Source organism: Hippopotamus amphibius, chromosome 10 (genome assembly GCF_030028045.1).
Source record: "Hippopotamus amphibius kiboko isolate mHipAmp2 chromosome 10, mHipAmp2.hap2, whole genome shotgun sequence".
Taxonomy (NCBI): domain Eukaryota; kingdom Metazoa; phylum Chordata; class Mammalia; order Artiodactyla; family Hippopotamidae; genus Hippopotamus; species Hippopotamus amphibius.
Genome location: NC_080195.1, coordinates 59,551,264 through 59,572,951, shown reverse-complemented (window position 1 = coordinate 59,572,951; position 21,688 = coordinate 59,551,264). Strand labels below are relative to the sequence as shown.

The window sequence follows — 21,688 nt, the reverse complement described above, 5'->3', positions numbered from 1 at the left end:
AGCTATTTTCAGAAATTAAAAATGCCGAATGACTACATGGTCTGTTCTCAGGCTACAGAGACCCACTCAGATAGTGACTGCTTTGGGCTGGGATTCTATCAGGTCAGTGTGGTAATGTTGTTACCCTAATTAGATTTTCACTGAGTATTGGAAATGATGACACTGATTGTTACTTAATAAAATCTGCCTCAAAGGCAAAAAACTTTCAAATCCATGTGCCCATGAGCAAAGTGAGGTCTCAAAGCAATTCTTGCCTGGAGAAACCAGTGGTAACAAATCACTGTCCCCTAAACTATTCCATGCCTGGGGGACAGTGGATGAGAGTAGGGCTTACAGAGCCCCCATGGTGTCTCTTGATATACACAATTCCTCTCTTGGTTAACTCTATAACCAGACAGATGTCTCATGGGTCAAGCAGTTGCCAAATGGTGGGAAACCTAAGGAGGTCCTCCTACAGGTTGAGAGTCCATTCTAGATGTAGTCCCGATACCTACAGAAGCCAACTGAAGTTACAGGAGGAATTCTTGTGCCCTATGAATTCTGTTTCAGTCCTAAAATGCTATGAGGAGTCAGAAAGCCCTGCGTCAGCTGTGAATCTGGGTGGGGACTAATCATTTTTTTACTCCTAATGCTTTACTGGGAACTGCTCCTGGTTGGTCACCTGAGTCTCCATCCCATGTGGCAGTCTTGTTGTCCATGTCCTTGCTTTGGGGTTAATATGCATCTTCTTCGCAACTTTTGTCCTCATTTCTGTGACCTCAGAGGCTCTAGGCATCTTGGAGCAGGAGAATCTATAAGCGCTGGGCAATGAGAAAACAGACAGAATGAAACTTCTGCCCCTGCCCTGCACCAGCTTGAAAATTATTTCCCTCCCTTCTACAGTTCCAAGGTCAAGTTTCCCTTGGGAGCAGCTAAGGAACTAAAGGTCACAAAAAGCTGGCAATTCACCATGCCTTGGAGGGCTTCCCAGAAAGCAAAATGAAAATGAGATTGTTTTCACATAAGACCTCTGGAGTTGGAGGACAGAATTCAAACAGTTTGAATTTGCAGTTTCACTGTGCACTTAGGTAACCCCCACAAAGTCCAGTGTTTTTTTTTTTTTTCCTAAAGCCAAAACAATATCAAAAATGCTTCCTGCAGAGAACTCGAACTAGGTAGAATTCTTTTTTGTCATCACTGGGCTGATGTTTTCAAGGATTCATTTCTTAAGATAAGGCTTACATGATGTGTTTATCTGGAGCTCTTGTTTATTTCTGGATAATGATGGCTGGCATCCAAGGGGCCTGCTGTGTGGTGCCCTCATTAGATTTCACAAGGTAAGCAGCTGAAAACTCGTGGTTAGTACGTGAGCAGGTAGCAAGAGTAGAGGAAACCCAGAGGCTGACCAGAGATGCTGCAGGAAGCAGGCTTCTCTCTGACCAAAGGAAAACCCATATCTCAATTCCAAGGAGATGTACCCTCAAGTTCAAACATACGTATTCCATGAAATTTAGCTCTGCTTCCTAGATAGGAATCCCAAATATAGGCAAGAATGGCTAGACTTCCCCAAATTTCACTGTTCTCTACTAAAATTCATCTCTTTTTCCTCCTCTTTGGAAAATGGAAGTGCCTCTGAGAAGAGGTATTATTATAGAATGTAGTTGTGTTGGTAACTTGCAATCCAACAAATAGAACATAAAACATAGCCCAAAGTAGGCATCCCGGTCCTGATTCCACCAGTGTCTTGCTCTGAGCCTTGGTGCCAATTTCTCAAGTTCTTGCTGGCGACTCAGTTTCAGTTCTTTACCATCTGCATCCTCCCTGTGAAGAACCACAAACATTTATTAACGGGTCATCTTCACTTCTGCAAGACTCTCCCACTCTTTCCCAGAAACATGTTAGGCACTATTTTAAAAACAGGATTAAATAATCTTAGAGGTTTTAAACTTATCAAGTGAGCCAAACCGCAGCCTCCTTAGAGTCCCCTGTGTGGGTCTCTCTGTGTGTATATATACACTTTAAATTATTTGTACAGTACTCTGATGATTACGAGTTTTCAATAAATATTCATTGGTGATAAATTAGTAATTGATTGTAAATTTAGTAGAAAAAGTGATTTATTAAAAAAAAAAAAAGACTTTGGAATTTCCAGGGATGACTTGCAAACTAGAAGTGTCAACTGTGGTACAGAGAGAATGGTGCATGGAGGGTTACTTGCCCTTCTGCCGTCTGGTAAGAGAAGGGCCCCGCAGATTAGAGAATGTGGTTGTGTTCGACGCTGCTGCTACTACATGTTAAGCATATGACACCGAGCAAGTCACTCCAGCTCTCCTGGCCTCCATTTCTCTTTTTCAACAATGGTTTTATCATTTTGAAGGTCAACTCTAGTTTTAATATTCTACCTTCTACTGGAAAAGTTAAGATCAGAAAGCTCTTTTAGAAAGTAAACACAAGAATGGTTTTTATCTCTCTGGAGCCGTCATCCCTACCTCTTAGGGAAATGATCCTGAACTGGGGGTGAGGGTGATAAAAAAACTGCTAAAGAGATCTTAGGGATGCAACCTCGAGGTTGTTAAAATTGCTGAGCCTGGGCACTGACCTTTACTAGGGAAGGAGCCCATTCAGCTGGGAAAATGCAAGGAACCACATCAGAATTCTCTGTGCAGCTGCAGCTCTGGTGCTGACACTCAGCTTTGCCTCACCTGTGCGTCATGAATGCGCACTCCAGCGGGCAGGCGGTCGCAACTGTTATCCTCCCTCTATACATAAACAGAGGTCCTTAGAGGTGATGTGACTTGCCTGAGGTTGCAGAAACATGGCAGTGAGTCAGATGGAACTGTGTGTGTTTGGGGGGACAGGGGGTGACATTATAAGCAAAAGGTGGAAGAATCAGGGACAGATCTGTACCTATCTGAAGTTCACAGAACAGCAGTCTGGGGGTGTGGAAGAGCTTTAAGCTTGCTTTGCATCCGGAGAGCATCTCTGACCTCCTGCCCCTCCCTAAGCCACCTCAGCCGCCTGCCCAGGGTTACTCACCCAGGTTGCTGCTAACTGGGTGCCTGTGCTCATGTCCCTTCTTGTAAGCTTCGTGAAAGGCTATGTGGAATGAAGAGGAGGCACCATGAGCAAGAAGAATGCATCAAAGATCTTCCCCGAGGCCCCGAACTGAAAGGGTGGTTTTCTTTGGAGAGGCTCTGATTTCCCTCTTATGTTCTGCAGAAATGAATTGGTCATCAGGATGACTGGCAGAATTAAGACATTCCATTCCAAGCACTGATATTTTTTTATTTTTAACCTCGGGTTATTTTACTCTGCTCTACTTTTCCTGTAAAAAGGAAAGAATAACGCTTGCTCACTGTGACATTGTATGAGAGAAAGCTGCCCAGGGCAGTACTGTTGAAAGGAAACTGCTAATTGCACCAAAGCACCAAGGCATGATGGGAAGTTCTCATAAAGAACGTGTGTAGCACCCTGGCCCACACTGGTTCACTTCATCACCACAGACCAGGCCCAGGGAGCTCTAAGGCTCTGAAGAACCACTCTCATGAGTAATGGCAAAGAACACCTGGTCCAATAAGAAAAGCACTCAGAGAAATTGGGCATTGGTGGTCTGATGTCTCAGTAGTGGTCAGAGACTGCGTCAACTTGCTGCCCATTTTTTTCCTTTTTAAAGATGAGAGAGGGCAAGACAAGGTTAATTACAATCACTAAGAGTTATCTGGCAATTTTCCAGGGGCTGAGGGAAGGACTTGAACTCAGTCAGAAAAGATCAGTTTCCTGGCAGCATCCTCAAGTGACTTTCTATTGTACTCAGCAAAAATCTTCCTGAGTTTTCATGTCTCAGTTTTGATTCTGTCCTTAAGATCTAATTGACTTCTTCTTAGCTGGTCTTTGGGGAGAGGAGTAGGTAACACAATAAATAATGCTTATTTGATAGTCTACATACTGGCTACACTTACCTTCTAGAAGCCACGAAACAAACCATGGAAATTCACCCTTGGGTTGCCCACCACATACATTCAGCTAAGGCAAGATAGGAAGAGGACGGACTTACGATTCAACCATGAAATACCTTTTAGTGAGGCCAGAGAGCCAAAATGGCTTATGGGTCCAACAATCATTATCAATGTCAAACTTAGCTCAGATGTAGACCGCAATGTACTCCCATCAAGTTAAAAAGGAAAAAAAAAAAAGAAAAGGCAGGCAAGGTGCTGAAATATGGGACAATTTCATATATTCTCTAATGTTAAAGACCAAGTGACCAAGCACCAGTTGGCACCTTCACAGCTTTTTTTATGGGGTCAGAGAGCACACCATTGCTTCTTGAATCGAACTGAATTACTAATATTGAACTAGAGTCTGTCACCCTGCCAGTTTTCTAGCAGGAGGAAATGTGGTTCAGAGTGTGAGGCAACATGGAGCTCTGTTTTCCTACTTTCAAAAAGCCATCTGGCCACATATACAACTACCTCTAGGCCTCACTCTGTCCATGGGTATCCCATCTGTGCCTGAAGGTCTGCTAGACAGTGAAGGTGAGGAGGGTCATAGCTAGCAGAGGCTTTCCAGAAGATGCAAGAACTTTTCCTGATAATCCTGTTTTTCGCTGCCCATTACCCAAAAGGGAGCGGGCAGCATTTTGAACAGAGGAGATTTTCATGCCATGAATCTTCAAGCACTTGGAGGCACCAAGTGTTTTGCTGTAATTGCAGTGGAACAAAAATAATTCATAAATTATGTGTGTGTGCGTGTGTGTGTATGATGTATGGAAGGAATTTTAATATGAGAAAGACAGACCAATGTTGTGAAAAGAAAAATCTTTTGTCTGGACTATTTCTGGGTTGCTGATTCCACAAAATCTAGATACTGCTTAATTTCTGGAATTAATTAGCAAATGTCTGCCCAAATCATGGGCCTTAAAGACTGTTATTGATAGCATACCCCTTTCTCTAAAATTGCTACAACACATTTTGGTCATTTTTAGAAAAGGCAAACTACAAGAATCTTCGGCATGTAAAAAATTCTTTTGAGATAGCTAAATGAATCTCAGGGTCAGTTAATTATACTGGACTTCAGATATCTTCAAGTAACTCTTGGCTTGCTAAATTTTATATCCCATTACCATCTTATTTTACATGATCTTGTAAGTAAGATTAACTAATGAAATTCAAGTAAACTGATCAATTGATACAGTGACCTGAGCATTATTTGGTTACATGTGTGCTTAGTCCACTCTCCAGATATATTTCTTTCTTCTACAGACAGGTACTCTGACTATGTCTTAATCTTTGGCTGTTCCCCTAAGAGGATTATCTAAGGGTCACCATTTTCCCTCTTTAAACCACTATCTGTTACACCGCCAACTGGGATACCACTATTTTCACAGGCATTTATCTCAGAAGCTGTGAATTCCTACTTGCCCCAAGCCAAGGTCATAACCACATGTTGGAATCAAATATTTTCCATTGTTTTAACATAGATCCAATAGAAAGACATTTATGGAGTGCCTAATGTACACTTGACATTGCGCTAAGCATGACAGATACAGAGATGAGTAGCTCCCAGTTCTGCCGAGAGACCAACATGCTACAGAGCAGCTGAACTAGTAAAGGAGCCAGGGCAGCATAGTGTGAGGCAGTAAGGACCATGACAACTGAACACAGCACAGAAAAGTTCTAGATGGATGCTCAGGAAGACTTTCCGCGGAGTTGAGGTCCAAGGGTTGTTTTAAAGAAAAGGAAATTAGAATTTGCATCCTTCCTTTTTAAGAATTCAGACTTCAAAGAGAAAGCTGCCTCTTTTCAGTAATTTGCCTGATATCTTAAAGAGGAGAAAGTACAAGAGTGGAGACAGTTGTGGCAGGCATAGCTGAGGAAGTTTTGATTGCCCGGAGAAGGAAGGTAAGAGGGTCCAGAGGGAGCCTTCTAATTAAAAGATTAGAACTTTATCCTGAATCAGAGCCTGTATCTAATTCACAGCCCTTGAACTTGGAGCCTTAATTTAGAATCATCCTGTGCAGTCCAGGCCCCACTTGTTCTCCCAAACCCTGGGGACTTCTGCCTGGTGAACAGTAGTGTTATAAATCCTAGCTCTACTCAGTTATGATTTGAATTACATTTATCCTGGGAGAAACTTTAAGCAGAAATGAAGAACAAAGAGCCAAGCAGTGTAGAAATGGCAGTGAGGATCCTGATGTCAGCACAGGCACCATTTAGGAAGCTCAGGGTTAAAGGGAAGACCCACCCAGCACCCACCCCAATAGCCTCCATTGACATCCAAATCCAACTCCGACTTGAATACCACACATTTTAAGCAGCATACAAGCTGGAAGGGCTGGCTTAGTAGCTTTCACCCGAGCCTGGTTGGAAATCCTTCTTAAGTTGGCTTAGGTAAATATTTAGTATGTAAGTGAAAACTTTTACCATCTTAAACAATTTGCCTGTTTCCTGAAGCTAGGCAAGAGGTTGCTGAGTTGTCAGATTCTTTTAGAAACTCAAATTATAAATCAAACTCCTAATGGACCAACTTGTCCACATTGGTTTCCTTCTTTCATCCACTGAAATAAAGAATGTAAGTAAAAGCTCATTAGAATAGATTTGACTACATAAATACTTAAAGCTTCTTTTACAAATATTACATGCAAAGGTAAAAATAAAAACAGTGACCCAGGGAAGTATATTTGCAACATAAATGATGGGCAAAATGTGACACTCCTTAAAGAGTATTTGCGAGAGGCAATACCCCAGTTGAAAGTTAGGTAGAAAATGAACTGGCAATTCACAAAAGAAGAAAGGCGAATGACCTATAATCATATGAAGTGCCATTTAGCCACACCAAAAATTAAATAAAAGCAAATTTAAACAGTGAGATAACATTTCCTTTTTATAAGATTGGCAAAAATTGGGTAATAGCAGGTGTCAGAGAGCGTGGGGAGCAGGCACATTCCCACAACGCAATGGTGGAAGTGTGAATCGATGCAACCTCTTTTTTTTTTTTTTTTTTTTTTAATTATTATTTTATTTTATTTTTTTGGGGGGTACACCAGGTTCAATCAACTGTTTTTATACACATATCCCCATATTCCCTCCCTTCCTTGACGCCCCCCCTCGATTCCCCCCCACCCTCCCTGCCCCAGTCCTCTAAGGCATCTTCCATCCTCGAGTTGGACTCCCTTTGTTATACAACAACTTCCCACCGACTATTTTACAGTTGGTAGTATATATATGTCTGTACTACTCTCCCGCTTCTTCTCAGTTTCCCCTTCACCCCCCGCCCCCTCCCATACCTCGAGTTCTCCAGTCCATTCTCTGTATCTGCTTCCCTGTTCTTGTCACTGAGTTCATCAGTACCATTTTTAGATTCCGTATATGTGAGTTAGCATACAATATTTGTCTTTCTCTTTCTGACTTACTTCACTCTGTATGACAGATTGTAGTTCTATCCACCTCATTACATATAGCTCCATCTCATCCCTTTTTATAGCTGAGTAATATTCCATTGTATATATATGCCACATCTTCTGTATCCATTCATTTGTTGATGGGCATTTAGGTTGCTTCCATGTCCTGGCTATTGTAAAGAGTGCTGCAATAAACATTATGGTACAAGTTTCTTTTGGGATTATGGTTTTCTTTGGGTATATGCCCAGGAGTGGGATTACTGGATCATATGGTAGTTCTATTTGTAGTTTTTTAAGGAACCTCCAAATTGTTTTCCATAGTGGCTGTACCAACTTACAGTCCCACCAACAGTGCAGGAGAGTTCCCTTTTCTCCACACCCTCTCCAACATTTGTTGTTTCCAGACTTTGTGATGATGGCCATTCTGATTGGTGTGAGGTGATACCTCATTGTGGCTTTGACTTGCATTTCTCTGATGATGAGTGATGTTGAGCATCTTTTCATGTGTTTGTTGGCCATCTGTATGTCTTCTTTGGAGAAATGTCTATTTAGGTCTTCTGCCCATTTGTGGATTGGGTTATTTGCTTTTTTGGTATGAAGCTGCATGAGCTGCTTGTATATTTTGGAGGTTAATCCCTTGTCCGTTGTTTCATAGGCAATTATTTTTTCCCATTCTGAGGGTTGCCTTTTAGTCTTGTTTATGGTTTCTTTTGCTGGATGCAACCTCTTTTTTAAGGGCAGCTTGTCAAACCATATGAAGATTTTTAACGTGGGTAACTTTTGACTTAGCAAATCCATTTCTAGAACTTATTTTTAGACAATAATAGAAGAGTGCATTAAAATTTTCCCATAGTGCATAGATATTTATGTAAGATTTGTTTATAGCAGCAAATTTAAAAAATCAGCCTAACTGTTGGGACTTCCCTGGTGGTCCAGTGGGTAAGACTTCACGCTCCCAATGCAGGGGGCCCGGGTTCGGTCCCTGGTGGAGGAACTAGATCCCACACGCATGCCGCAACTAAGAGTCCACATGCCGCAACTAAAACATCCCCCATGCCGCAACGAAGATCCCGCGTGACGCATCTAAGACCCAGCGCAGCCTAAATCAATCAATCAATCAATCTCACCCCAAACAAGGCTGACTGCGGGCCCCTGGCCAATCAGGTATTTTGTCTTTTCCTCTTCCTCGTTCTTTATCCTTTATCCTGTAAAAGCTCTTTGCCTTCTGGCCCTCTTTGCAGTTCTCTGAAAAGAGACCATCCACTTCTTGAACTGTTAAAGTTTCTTTATATCACCTAAAACAAAAAAATTCAGCCTAAGTGTTTATCAGAGAGGGGTTGGATAAACATACGCACATACACACACACATGAGGTTACTGAGTAGTCACTTAAAATGATGAGATTCACCCAACAGCAGTGGTGGAGCTTGACCTGTCACAAATAGATCTATGCTTACATTTTAGCTCTACCAGTTACTAGCTATGGGACCTTCCACAAGTCATTTGACCTCTGTAAGCCTTGGTTATCATCTCTAAAAATGGGGATAATATTAGTACTTATGTCTCTATGTCTTAAGGTTGAGGTGAATTAGATGAGAGTATGAAAGTAAAGCTCTTAGCACATCACCTAACACACAATAAAGACAGAATTGTTAGTGACTAAGCCTCTTGGTTCAATGCTGTCACTTGTGTACAAAATGGCAAACTAGATGCAAGATTTTGCCTCTTGAACTTCCCAGTGCTTTTTTAAAATAAACTTATTTTTTTAAAAAAAGAATAAACTAAAAACAGAGAAGACTATAAAAAAAGAAGTCTGAGTAAGAAAGTTCCCTTAATGATTAAAATTATTGTTGTTATTAAAAATCAATAGACATACTAGAAAATAATGTGAAAGAAGCTTTTCAAAATTTAGAGCAAAATGACATGAGGGGAGATGTGATAAAAAGGATAATTAAATGTAATATTAAAAATTAAAATAGCCAATATATACTAAGAGCACTTGAATATGTGCCAGGTGCTGATTTACATCCATTACATCCATTATTTCAATCAGTCTTCCCAGCAAACCTATGAAGTAGCTAGGGATATTATTCCCTCTTGACAGTTGGAGAGATTAAAGCATCAAGAAATTAAGGAATTAGGGACTTCTTTCATGGTGCAGTGGTTAAGAATCTGCCTGCCAATGCAGGGGACACAGGCTCGATCCCTGGTCTGGGAAGATCCCACAAGCTGCAGAGCAACTAAGCCCATGTGCCACAACTACTGAGCCCTTGCACCACAACTACTGAAGCGTGCACACCTAGAGCCTGTGCTCTGCAACAAGAAAGCCACTGACCACCACAATGAGAACCCAGCGCACCGCAATGAGGAGTAGCCCCCACTCACCAAAACTAGAGAAAGCCCGCATGCAGCAACAAAGACCCAATGCAGCCAAAAATTTTTTTTAATTAAAAAAAAGGAAATTAAGGCATTAACCCCCAGCCACATGGCTAGTATGTAGTGGATTTAGGGTGTGCACTCAGCGAGTGTGGCTCTGTGCTGGATTGTCTCTGTCACCTCGGCATCTCTGCCACACCTGCTAAGGATGTCTCTGCACCATAAAGAAGCAGAAACTACATTTCCCAGAGTTTCAGATTAGAGCCTAGAGTGGGTAACTGTGATTTGGAAGGTAGAAGAGAAGAGGCCATTATTCCCCAGAACAATGGAGACAGTTGCAGGATAGATGTAGGGACAGAAGGTGCCCATGAGGTCTGAAGCAGATTCAAGGTGAGCATCTGGAGAATCACACGTGTTGGGATGGCAGACTGAGCTAGTCAGTGACAGTTCAAGAAACTTTCACTCTTTGGCCTTTCCAATGCTTAGTCCTTAGTCCTTCCTACTGGGAACACACAGAAAGGCTTTTGTTTTGCTGACCAAATGCTGACTGATAAAGGCTCCAAATACTGAGATCCAATCCAGGAAGTCCCATATCTAACTAACAAGTGTCTCAGAAAAAACACAGAATATTGAAAGGAAGAAATTATCAACAAGAATCTTAGTACTCAAAAATCACGGTGCTTACAATAAAAGAGCTCATGTCCAGCTAAATGAATTAAAAAGAAAAAGAAACAGCTAGGCAGTCTTATGACATTTTAGAATGCTGAAGATTATAAGAACATAAGTACTTTCAGAGAGGAAAAGAGTAAGCTACAAGGAATGTAAGTTAAACTGACTTCTGACTTCTCATCAACATCACTGTATGATATTAGAAGATGTTGGAGAAATGGCTTCAAAGGTCTGAGGAGACATGATTTCAACGTGGAATTCTATACCCAGCCAAACTATAAATCAAGAGTTAGAGCAAAATCTGGACATTTTCTGTTAGATAAGGACTCTGAAATAACTTCTATGCACAATTTTTTAAACAAGGGCAAAATCCTAGTTCACTTGATAAACATTCTGCATCATCCAAATGATATTTAATCATTTTGCCACTATGAGTTTATTTCCATGAATATTAAAAAGATGGAGCATAGCAGCTCTTACATTCATGTACGTTATTTAGAATAAAGGTATTATAGGCATTTAGGTATGAAAAAGAAATTTTAAAAAAGATAGTATATGAATATGGAAGGATTGTAAAGATAGCACAAGAAAGACGAAAGTTTGGGAAACATTTTGCTAAAGTAAATGACTTAATGTATTAAGACTTCCAAATGTACTTAGATTTTAAAAGAAAAGACTTAACACTGCAAAAGCAAAACCAAGAACTCATCAGCCATAGCAATGCCAGGGCAGAGGAGCCCGGGGACCATTATTTGGTGACCCACCCCTGTAGGTAGCTGAGTTTCCATTGTTTGGATTCCATATCCATCACCCGCCCCACGGATGCCTCTGACTGCTTTGGGTTCCCAGGAAGTCTCTCCTGCAGGGAAGAGAATGTGAGGACAGGTTGAACTGTGTGTTCTCATTTACCCACAAGTTCCCTTTCTCCTTATAAAGTAATGCATTTAGCAATCTGACTCATGTGCCAACATCTTTATTTTTACTTCCTCGTATTTCCCTCTATTTTTTTAATCTCCTTAGATTGCATCTTTCTCTGTAATCTCAAATCTCATCTGATTGAGGAAAAGTTTATCTAAATAATACTAGTCACACTAATCTTGGTTTCTTGTAAGATTCACAGCCCCCAGAGCCTGATCACCTGTGGGCACATGGACACACAGGAGCTTCTGGTCCTAAACTGCTGGCCTTACAGTCAAGGTTCTTGGTGCCACAAACAGACAGTAACCTTGAAGCATTCAGCAGAAAAGGAATTTATTGGAAATATGTCAGATAGTTCACAGAATGGCCAGGAAGGCTGGAGAGAAGCACAGGGAGGAAACAGAGGAGGCAAAACAGAGTCAAGATGGCACGCCAGGACAATCTGTTCAAGATGCTGACACTGGCATTGTCACCATACATGCCTGCTAGAGTTCCACCAGCCACACCTGGACTCTACCCTCCATCAGAGGCATTGACCATAATCTCTAAAGGCCCCTGGACATTTGCATTCCTCAGTGAAGACTCAAAGTCTCAGGCAGATGTAGCTGGTAGCCTGAGCTGCCTGTGATCTAGAGAAGGAAACCTCTGGCCCTTTGGGCCCTGGGTCTCCTTACTGAGATTCCCTGACCTAGAAGCAGAGCAGGCAAACACCAGGAAAATCCAGTTCATTTGGCAACCTTCTGAGGTTCTACCAGGGCAGCCTTCTAATGCTCCTCTTTTATTGTCATCTAGTTGCTCTCATTAAACTGAGCAGTTTGCAAATCAGGATATTTATGTTGGATTAATTATATTTACATAATACATACTTTCTATTTCTTTCCAAGCCTGGCTTTAAACATAAGTTTCTCATTTAAAATTTTAATGTCTTCTTATTTTGTACTTCTAAATAAATCTGGACAAGGCTGAGGAGTCTTTCCTGTTAAATTCTGTTGGGACATAAGTTGCAGATTACCTGTGAGTTTCATTTAAAAAAATCCATTTTGAGGATAAATTCAGAGAGGCTAAAAGTTCTAATGCAATTAACCACAAACAATGTAAGATACTTATTTTATGAATTCTGGAAGATTTTGAACTATGTCAGTACAAATCCTCTGAACTGCTTAACTCAAGAACCCAATAGATGTCTCTGGTAAATTCTGGTTAAAAAAAAAAAAAATCTGTGGGGAAACAAGCACATCTGATTTAGTGATGTATGAAAGATGATGTTGGTACATATAAAAAATAATTAATGTCAACTGTTGATATTCTTTGTACTAAATTATATTCATAAGCAAGATTTTTATGTTTTATTGGGTGACTTCACACTGCCCTATTATAATAACATTCCCAATGTTTATTTTAGTTTCCTTTACATTTACAACATCCTGAAGGGTGGTAGTGTTAAATTTAATTTGTCAACCTATGTTAATTTTACAAGGATCCAGATCAAACTGCTGTATAAACAAGAACTGCCTTGCAGACGCTTTTTGGCTATTTGGCTGGAGAAGTCACAGCTGAACAAAAAAAATGCTGCCGGGGTATTTTTCATTTTTCCCCCTATAATTTTAATGGCTCAAATGAAAGAGCTGTTTTGCTTTAACAATAGAGTCCTTGTTAAAAGTCCTTTAAAGAGCTGTTCCACCACCCTGAAACAGCCTAATTAAGCCATTAATATAACAGATACCAATAGTTGCTAAATCCAAAGAATACACTTCCATCTCACAGTCGAAATTAAAGGTGACTCCTTTTCAGCTTGTAGCTTGATGCCCAGTTTAGAAAAAGCCTGTCCACTAGACTTTTTTTTTTTTTTTTTTTTGCAGAGAAACATCATTAATCTGTGAGACTTACTACAATGGGATATTATTTTCTTCAACAGAGGCTGTTATTGAAACTGCGTATTATCAAGGCAGCTGTCTGATTAAGTTTTTATAAAGGATTAGGGGGTTATATGAGTACCTAACAGCTGCACCAGCTAGACTAAAACTAGGGTTCCCAAATCGTATGCTTCTTGGTATATGGAATAGAAATATATTCTTTACCAATGCAGTGAGATATTAATATTTAAAGGGAATATTAAATTAGAAACAAAACCTCATTCCTCTGAGTGCAAAGTATTGTGTGAATACAAATGAAGAATTAATAGAAATATATAAAATGTTGCCCCTCCTCTCTCAGTAGGCAGGAAAATTTTTTGAAGCATTAAAATATAATTAAGATTTAAGTGAAAGTTTGAGGCATTAGAGAAGTTAGTGCATGAGGAACTGCTGGATAATACAAATAGCTGCTATGGAAGCTCAGAGGCAAGAACAGGTTAAAGAAGGGCCAGAGGTTAAAGAAGAAAGTTGGTGGGATTTATCAGCCAGTACCTCTGAGAAAAGTCATCAGGATTGTCTGAAGAGTAATCTGTTAAAGTTGGCAGAGACCTGAGAGATCACCTCCTACTCCAATGCTTCCTAGACTTACCTGTTAAAAAGAATCATATGAGAAACCCCCTAAAGATGAAATTCCTGGTCTTTTCCTCAACCCTATTGAATCATATATACCAGGAAATATATGAGCCCTCTTTTACTTACATTTAAATAATTTTAAACTGGCTCAGAGGGCTCAAGAACTGTTTGTTTGTATTTTTGTTTGTTGTTTTAATGCCTCAGGTGAGTATTTTCAACTGGGAAGTTTGGGAAAAACTGTTCTAAGTCAACATTGTGATCTCAGAAAGAGAAACATTAAACAGATACCCAATGTTTAAAAAAAGAAGATGGAGACAAAGATGTATATGTGAGTGTGTGCGCGTGTGTGTGTGTTTGTAAGACAAATAGTAATCCCCTTGGGGTAGAGCAAGAAGAGAAAACTTGTGTAAGGTCCAGGGCCAAAGAGCTCTGGCCCACTGTCTTTCAAATAATAGACCCTCAAGAAATACTTTGTACTGGCTGAATTAAAAATGAACCAAAGAACAAAACAAGCTATAACCCTCAAGCATCTCATGACCTATTTATTACCACTTTATGTTCAATTCATCCTGTAAAACCTCTGGTTGGAGACACAGACCATGAATCTTAAAGAGTCTCGTGTGGATTGTGTAGCAAAACTGGGTTGAAACACTCAGTGCCTGGGAAATATTTAAACACCAAGGAGGTAAAGAGATTTTGCAGCAATGAGGTAGAAAGTTGAAATTTAAGGAAAGGAGACTCTGAGCTGCATCTCAGAAAACATATCCAGATGCTTATTAGCTTGTGGTAGATTTTGCTAACGCATGTGATAGAATGAATCCTTCACAAAATAATTGTAAGCTGGCTTAGAGAACCTTGAAGAAAATTACTTAAACCTAGCTCAAGCCCTCGGCAAACCACAGAAACATAAACCACCATATGGGGGATAATCTCACTGTGGCGGGGAGGAGCCGATGACCTAATGCTTCTCCACCAGCCCCCGCCCCACCCAATTCGTGCCCTGGTTCTCTCTGCATTCCTCTAGTCAGTGGGAGTTTCTAAAGTTTAGTGTGTATATACATATATGCATTTTTTTTAACCAAAGCGATGTCTGTACATCTTTCCTAACACATTCTAAAATTCTACCATCCTCTTTTCCCACGGAATCCCCACTTTTCTCATATTGAATTTGTACGGCACATTAAGAAGTTGATTTACAAAACAAATAGAAACAATAATGTTATGACATTAATAGTTCATTTCTTCTTTTTGAGTATATTTACTTTAAATACCAGAATCAGAGTTTACTAGAAACATCAAATTATCATTAAATTCTTTTCTAATAATATATTCCAAATGCATTTTTTACCGTGTGTATAACTTGAATAATCCATGGCTTGACATTTTTTCATAGGATTGATTCCATAGGATGGGTGAGTAAACAACCGTGATGAAACCATGAAAATGGTTTTGTGATTTACTAGATGCCAGTGAGACTGACGCAACAACCTGTACTTTGCCAATGAGTCTTATCAATGTGGCGCCCGGGCCATCTTTAGCGTGTAAGCATCACTCAGGATGCCAGGAATAAGCCTGCAGAGTTCTTTGTGAAGTTCAAGGAAGAAAGAAAAGAGAAAACACACTGCTTTTCAGAGCTGATTGGAGTAAAAATGTAATTTTATGTATCTATTTCTCTATTATATATTTGTCTCATATAGAGATAGATCAATGGATAGGCAGCAGGGAATGTTTGTTTTAACATGTAAGTTTACTCTTTGAATCAACTGAGTTTAAGATGCCAGAAAAATAATACCAGCTACTAAATGCCAACATTAGACATTATCCAAATCAGTCTTCATAGCAACTCTATGCAATGATTATTTTTATCCCTAATTTATAGGGAAGGAAAGTAGTCTCAAAGAGGTTAAGTTACTTGTCCAAGGGCACACAGCTAGTAAAATAAAGTCAGATACTGTACTTGGATTTATCTCTTTCCAAAATTGTTACAGGGTATTCAAAATTTTGTCTCGAGATAAAATATTTATTGTTGGTTCATAAGCACAATGTCCAATTTGTAACACAAGGATCTTTAGGGGCAGAGAACTTGGTGTATCTGTCAAACAGGGAAGGACAGAGGAAGTCCCAGTTTTGTCATTCTCCCTTATTGAATTTAGTCTGTAGCCATGACACTTCTGTAAAACTTCTCAGGAAAGGCATTGCTAGGCAGAGTCTCCAGTTCCACTAGGTCAGGGTTTAAGACCCATAACACATCTTGCCTTCATTTTCATGTTGCTAACTCATGCTCGTGACTTAAATTCTTCAGTACGTCTGCACTGAATTAAAGTAAGACCAGATAGCAACACAAAGTCCTGAGTGAAACTCCTTTGAAACTCAAAAACAGTTTCTGGCAACAGAAACTATGTTCACATTTTTTAAATTCTTATTTTACCTTATTTGGAGATGTAAGAAGGACTCCAGAGACCCTTCCAACCAGAACTTAATGTTAGTAAATCTTTGTTGAGATCAAAGAAAGTGTCCTTCTACTCCAAAGATGCCAAATACAGGTCACATCAATAACCATCATTTCCATTTTCTGGCAAAGTTGAATAAAATTTCCCACCATTTTTCAGTTAGGAAAAGTAGCATCTCAGATAACAAGAAAGGCTTTTGTAACAAACTAGCAAACTCGGAGTAATTTTTATGGAAAGTTATGTTTAAAAGGCAGATTTGTGTTGGACTAGAGACCCATTGTGCACCAGTCTCTGGAGAAGGAACTAGAGGGAAGAAAACCTTTCCCATTTTCTTGTTCTGCGATGTGCGTTCAGTTTTAGTTTTCCCACTGAGAGCCACGCGAGACCCGTGAGCCTGGGAGGCAAAGTCTGAGTCAGAGCTTACATTAAACAACTGAAGCAGTGATTCTCCCCGTTTTCAGCTTTAGCTGCTTCACGCTCTGTCATGAATTTTCAGTGAAGTGGGGAGGAGAGGGGGGACGAGGCGCTGCTTGGCTGGTATGTAGCAGCACTGTCCGGAACCTTCAAAACGAAGCACATTTGGAGACCCAACCCCAACTCTGCAATTGTTCAATTCAACCTAGAACCACAGTTGTTGTTTTTTAAGAACTTTTTCTGAGATACAGTTAACAGACAATAAACTGCATATATTTAGAGTGCACAATTTGGTTTCCCAATCTCCCAATCCATTCCCCCGCAACCCTCCCCGCTGGAACCACAGTTTTATGAAAGCTTATTTTTCTCTTCTGGCATAACGGTAACTTGAAGCTAATCATCCAGGCTGGAAAATGAGCAAGTGGTTCCAAAAACGGAAGGGGCTGCGCGTGCACATGGGAGGGGATACAGCTCAAAGTCTCCTCATGCACATCGATTCAGAAAGGAATGGACACTGTTGATGAAATTTATCACACATGATGGGATGCAAGCAAATCCTTCATCCTAAAAAGGACAGAAACCCAGGAGGGAATGACTGGGGAAGAGTGAGTCACCAGCAGCTGTTAAGAATCAGAGACCTCTATTCCTGATTTAACTCTCTCCTTTATCTACCCCAGAGGCCAGTGGCTCTCAAACTTTAGCTGCATCAGGATCAGCTTGTGGGCTTGTTAAAATACGGATTGCTCAGCCCCACCCTCACAGTTCCGGATTCAGCCGATCTGGGCAGGGGCAGACAGTTTACGGATTTTGCAGATTTCCTGGGGCTGCTGCTGCTTGGGGATCCCGACCTGTAAGAACCATTGCCGTGGGTAATACAGGTTTCAGAATTGAGCCCAAGGGACTAAGGCCAGTTTATTTACTCTAAAACCAGCCCACCATTTCTTAAAAACAGGTGCCTCCAAGTTAACCTGAAAGGGTCACTGCTAAAAAATAAGATGAGGGGGTCAATGAAACACACGATCAATCAAGTGCTGTCGTCTATCCCTCCCATCAAATTCGGCTCGGGACCGGGGCAGCATGGGCCAAGGTTGGCCTGTCCCTGGAGAGGCAGGATAAGGTATCAGTTCACTGGTGCCAGGCGAGACTTAAATTTGAGACCCAGGTTCATCCCTTAAGGTTATGAGCTTGTTCAAGTCAGTCCTTTAGCTTTTCTAAACTGAAGTTTCCTCAGATACAAAACTGGAGAAATAATACCTCTGATCTCATCGAGCGGTGACAATTAAATGAGATGATGTTTAGAAAGCTTTAACACAGTGGCTCACGCATACTAAGGCGTTAATAAATGCTAGTGATAAGTATTGTTTGATAATACTATAACTAACATTATCATTTCATTTTTCATACCATTTTTACTGCCCTCAACAAATTTTGAGGTGTTTATCTCATCTTCAGATATTGGAAACTGAGTCACTGAGAAAGTAACTCTCTTGCCCAAGGTCTTTTAGGGAGCTCTCTGAAGTCATGCCCCATGATGCTGCTACTATCATTATCATTCTAATCCCATTCTGATCCCAGGCCTCTACCTGTGATCTGATCCAGACCCTCTGGACAGCCCTCCCTGAGAACCTGGCCACACTCCTCAGGATTAAAGGAGGAGGTATTATTTCTTCAGGCCCTCCTGGAGTCTCTCTCTGCCTTTTTTGGCCCACAAACCGCTGTATGTAGTTTGTGTCTGAAATGGAAAATTTCTGTAACACAATACCCAGCTCTAATCCCCACAGAGTCTCGAGTCTTCTTTTTTTTCTTTTTGGTTTGGGTTAAAATATGACTTCATGTGCAAAAAGACGTCTCATTTCCCAGTGCTCTCAGCAGATTCATAAGCATCACAGATTCAAAACCCTCGGGTTCCTAAGAATTCTAAAGAATTAATTTCATTTTTCGGAAAAAGGAGCGTCATAACTGACAAAAGAAAGAATAATTAAAACTACCTGCTCTTTTGATGCAGGATATATCACTCTGTGAGCCCATCTTCTCCTGTGCCCCTCAGCCAGCACCCACAGGCACCTCCAAGGAAAGGCAGGAGAGCACAGCTGCCCTTGGTTTCATGACCTTGCCTGAAACTGGGTATGTTGGCCAAGGGGACAATGGAAACCAAGGACTTAGACGTGTCTCTCATTGACTCACTGACACGCCTCTCCGAGAGTGTCAGCGCTTCACAGACTCTGTCTAATGCAAGGCCACACGAGTCTGAACAGGACAATGGGCTTTCTCATAAGTCACTGAGTGAGTTGTCTCTTGGACAACCTGCTCTAGTCTCCAGGGGCCTGTGCAGGTTCTGGAGCCCAGCCTTCTGGCTTTGATTCCCAGCTCTGCCCCCTGCCAGCGAGCTGGGTGACTTTGGGCCAGTGTCTCAACCTCTCCATGTCTTCCTCATCCATAAATGGGGTTTGACTCTACATTATAAGCTTGTTCAAGGGATTGGCTATTTAATAAACTATAAGTCCTAAATTATTAGGACAGTTCCTGGCATATGCTAAGCTCCACCTATGTTGCTGATATTACTGTTGCTACTTCTACTGCAAGTAAAGGGCCAGTCATGGCTATATTTGCTCGAGAAAACATCATGTCTAAATAGAAAGCAGTTAGGCGCTCTGGTAACTGGAACAACTTTGGACTCAGACAGATCTGATTTGGCCACTGACATTGCTATTTAAATTGTGTGACCCTGGGCAAGCTATGAACGTAGTGGAAATCCAATTCTCTTTTTATAAAATAGAAATAATAACACCTACCTCAGAGGGTTACTGGGAGGACTCAGTGAAGTAATGTTTGGAAGAACTTGGCCATGGGTTGGCAGCCAGGAAACAGTAGTTATTATATGGTAAACTGGTCACATGAAGAAAGAAACCCATTAACTTCGAAACCACTTACAACCACCCTACTTTGATACAACTGACTAAAATAATTCCAACATCTAAGATCCTTACCAAAAAAAACCCCGTGTGTGTATGTGTGTGTGTGTGTGTGTGTGTGTGTATACATGTCAAAGCATGTAGGGTAAAATAGTCTTTTATACATTTTTCTGCCTCTGGTGGTAAACTTGGTTAGCTGTCTGGATTTAGCAATTACTCGTCACCCCCAGGCCCAGCCTAGCCTCTCTTCTTTATCAATCCCATTTGTGTTCCTGCCTGTGCATGCTGATGGGGGTTTTGCCAGGTTTCACAAGAGCACTAGGATGAAAGTACTCCCCAAACCTTCAGATTTCAACCTCCAGATGATATGAGCTTCCGCGTATTGCAATAAAGGTACTTGCGGCATCTCAGGCAGGGAAGTAGCACTCACTTCCAGGGGGCACGACTCCGACCACGCTGTATTAAAACTGTGCTCCAAGGGTGCCTTTAACAGAGAATACAACAGAATGGGCACCTCCCAGAGTTGTGCAACAGAACAGCTCTGATCCCAAAGTGCAGGAAATAAGGCCCACTTGCTCAGACTTGGGCTCTAACCCCCCTTACTTTTCATGAGTCAGACTCAGTCTTCCAAACCTTAATTTATCCTTGCTGAATGAGAATGTGCTAATCCCCAAGTGATATAATCTAGAGGAGCTGCAGAATCACCCATTCTGAGAGTTGAAAAGCCTACACAAATCATCAGGCCAACTCCCTCCGGTGCCCCAGGGGAAAGAGCCGGCGCAGTTCCCGGTTGCCTTTTGCAAGTAGGAGAAAATAGTCTCTGGCAATGGCTTGCAAGGAGACGTAGTGTTTGATAACCCCTGGTTCTCACGGAAGGAGGGTGGGGGAAACGCGCAGGCGCGAAGCTTCCTCGCCCTTGGCTCCCACTGCCAGCACCTGTGCTTGAAGCACCTTAATGTGACTCACGGGTCTCCTGAAGAGGTGGAAGAAAGCAGTGATGCTGGCGCTGAAGGTGCAGTGAGAAAAAAAAAAAAAAAATAGGTGAACCCAAACACAGCGGAGGGAGATAATGGAAAGTCATGATTCCCGGAACCCTAACAAAGCAGCTGTTTTTGTGCTTTTACACTTTCCCTTCCCCCACCTTCCTAACTTCTTCCACAATAGTATTATAGACGGAGCTCTTTAGAGCTAAAAGCCATCCACGAAATAATCTGGACCTAAAGCCCTCGGTTTTCAGATGAGGAAATGAGTCCCAGATGTCAGGCTGCACAAAGCATCCAGGAAAGATGGTCGATGTAGAAATCACTTGTGCTTTTAGCTGCCTTTAGAAGGAGAGGGAAATGTATTCAGGTCAGAGTAAGTGGTTTTGTAAACTCTGTTATATAGATAAAGAAGCTAAGGCTCAAAAGCGAATGGTGATGCATCTTCTTTCCTGCTTCTTAAACCTTTCTGCTGTGTTGGACCATCTCTGGAGGCATCAGGGCTTGCGCTGACCAGAACCAGCACCCCAAGAATTGACGCTGATAGATGAGGGGGAAGACATGGACCCACTCGTTGAATCTTGAGGGGGAAAGAATACCGTCTCTAAGCAGCCATGTAGGACCCACTTAACATTTCCTTGTTGTTGTTTCTTTTTCTACACACACACACACACACACCTCCACACCCACACACACACAGTAAATGAGAAGAACAGAAACCTGGAGCCAGAACACCAGGTTTTTAAATGTAATACCTGTGTCATCTTTCTCAATTTCACATTTTCTTTTTCTGTAAATTAAGGATCATTATAATGTCTTTCTCATGGCATCATTGTATAGATCAAACAAAATAATGAAACATAACTGCTTTATAAACCATGAAGCAGTGATTCTTACCTAATTTGGTTCAAGAAACTTCTTAAAAATTTGATGAATGCTAATGACCCTCACCAAAATTCCCACATGTAGATACAAAATTTTGCGTGTAATTTCAGAGGGTTCACAGAGCATCTGAAGTCTCCCACTTAACGCCTGCTCTGAAAGTGCTCATGAAATGTGAAATAGTCCAGCCTGGACAGGTGAGTTTTCATACTGGGCTCTTACTAGGC

General features: G+C 41.2%; 1 long non-coding RNA gene across 3 annotated transcripts; it reads right to left on the bottom strand.

Moving 5' to 3' along the window:
- Window positions 1–1,022: 1,022 nt before the first annotated feature.
- On the bottom strand, window positions 1,023–19,609 carry LOC130829730 (uncharacterized). 3 transcript variants are annotated; one of them, XR_009047649.1, is made up of 4 exons: window positions 19,480–19,609; window positions 8,503–8,670; window positions 3,016–3,192; window positions 1,023–1,800 (listed from the first exon to the last, which is right to left on the bottom strand). It is a non-coding gene; the product is annotated as an uncharacterized LOC130829730 (long non-coding RNA). The 3 variants fall into 3 exon arrangements; XR_009047648.1 differs by lacking the exon at window positions 19,480–19,609 and adding an exon at window positions 18,676–18,793; XR_009047650.1 differs by lacking the exon at window positions 19,480–19,609 and adding an exon at window positions 15,172–15,277.
- Window positions 19,610–21,688: the final 2,079 nt, after the last annotated feature.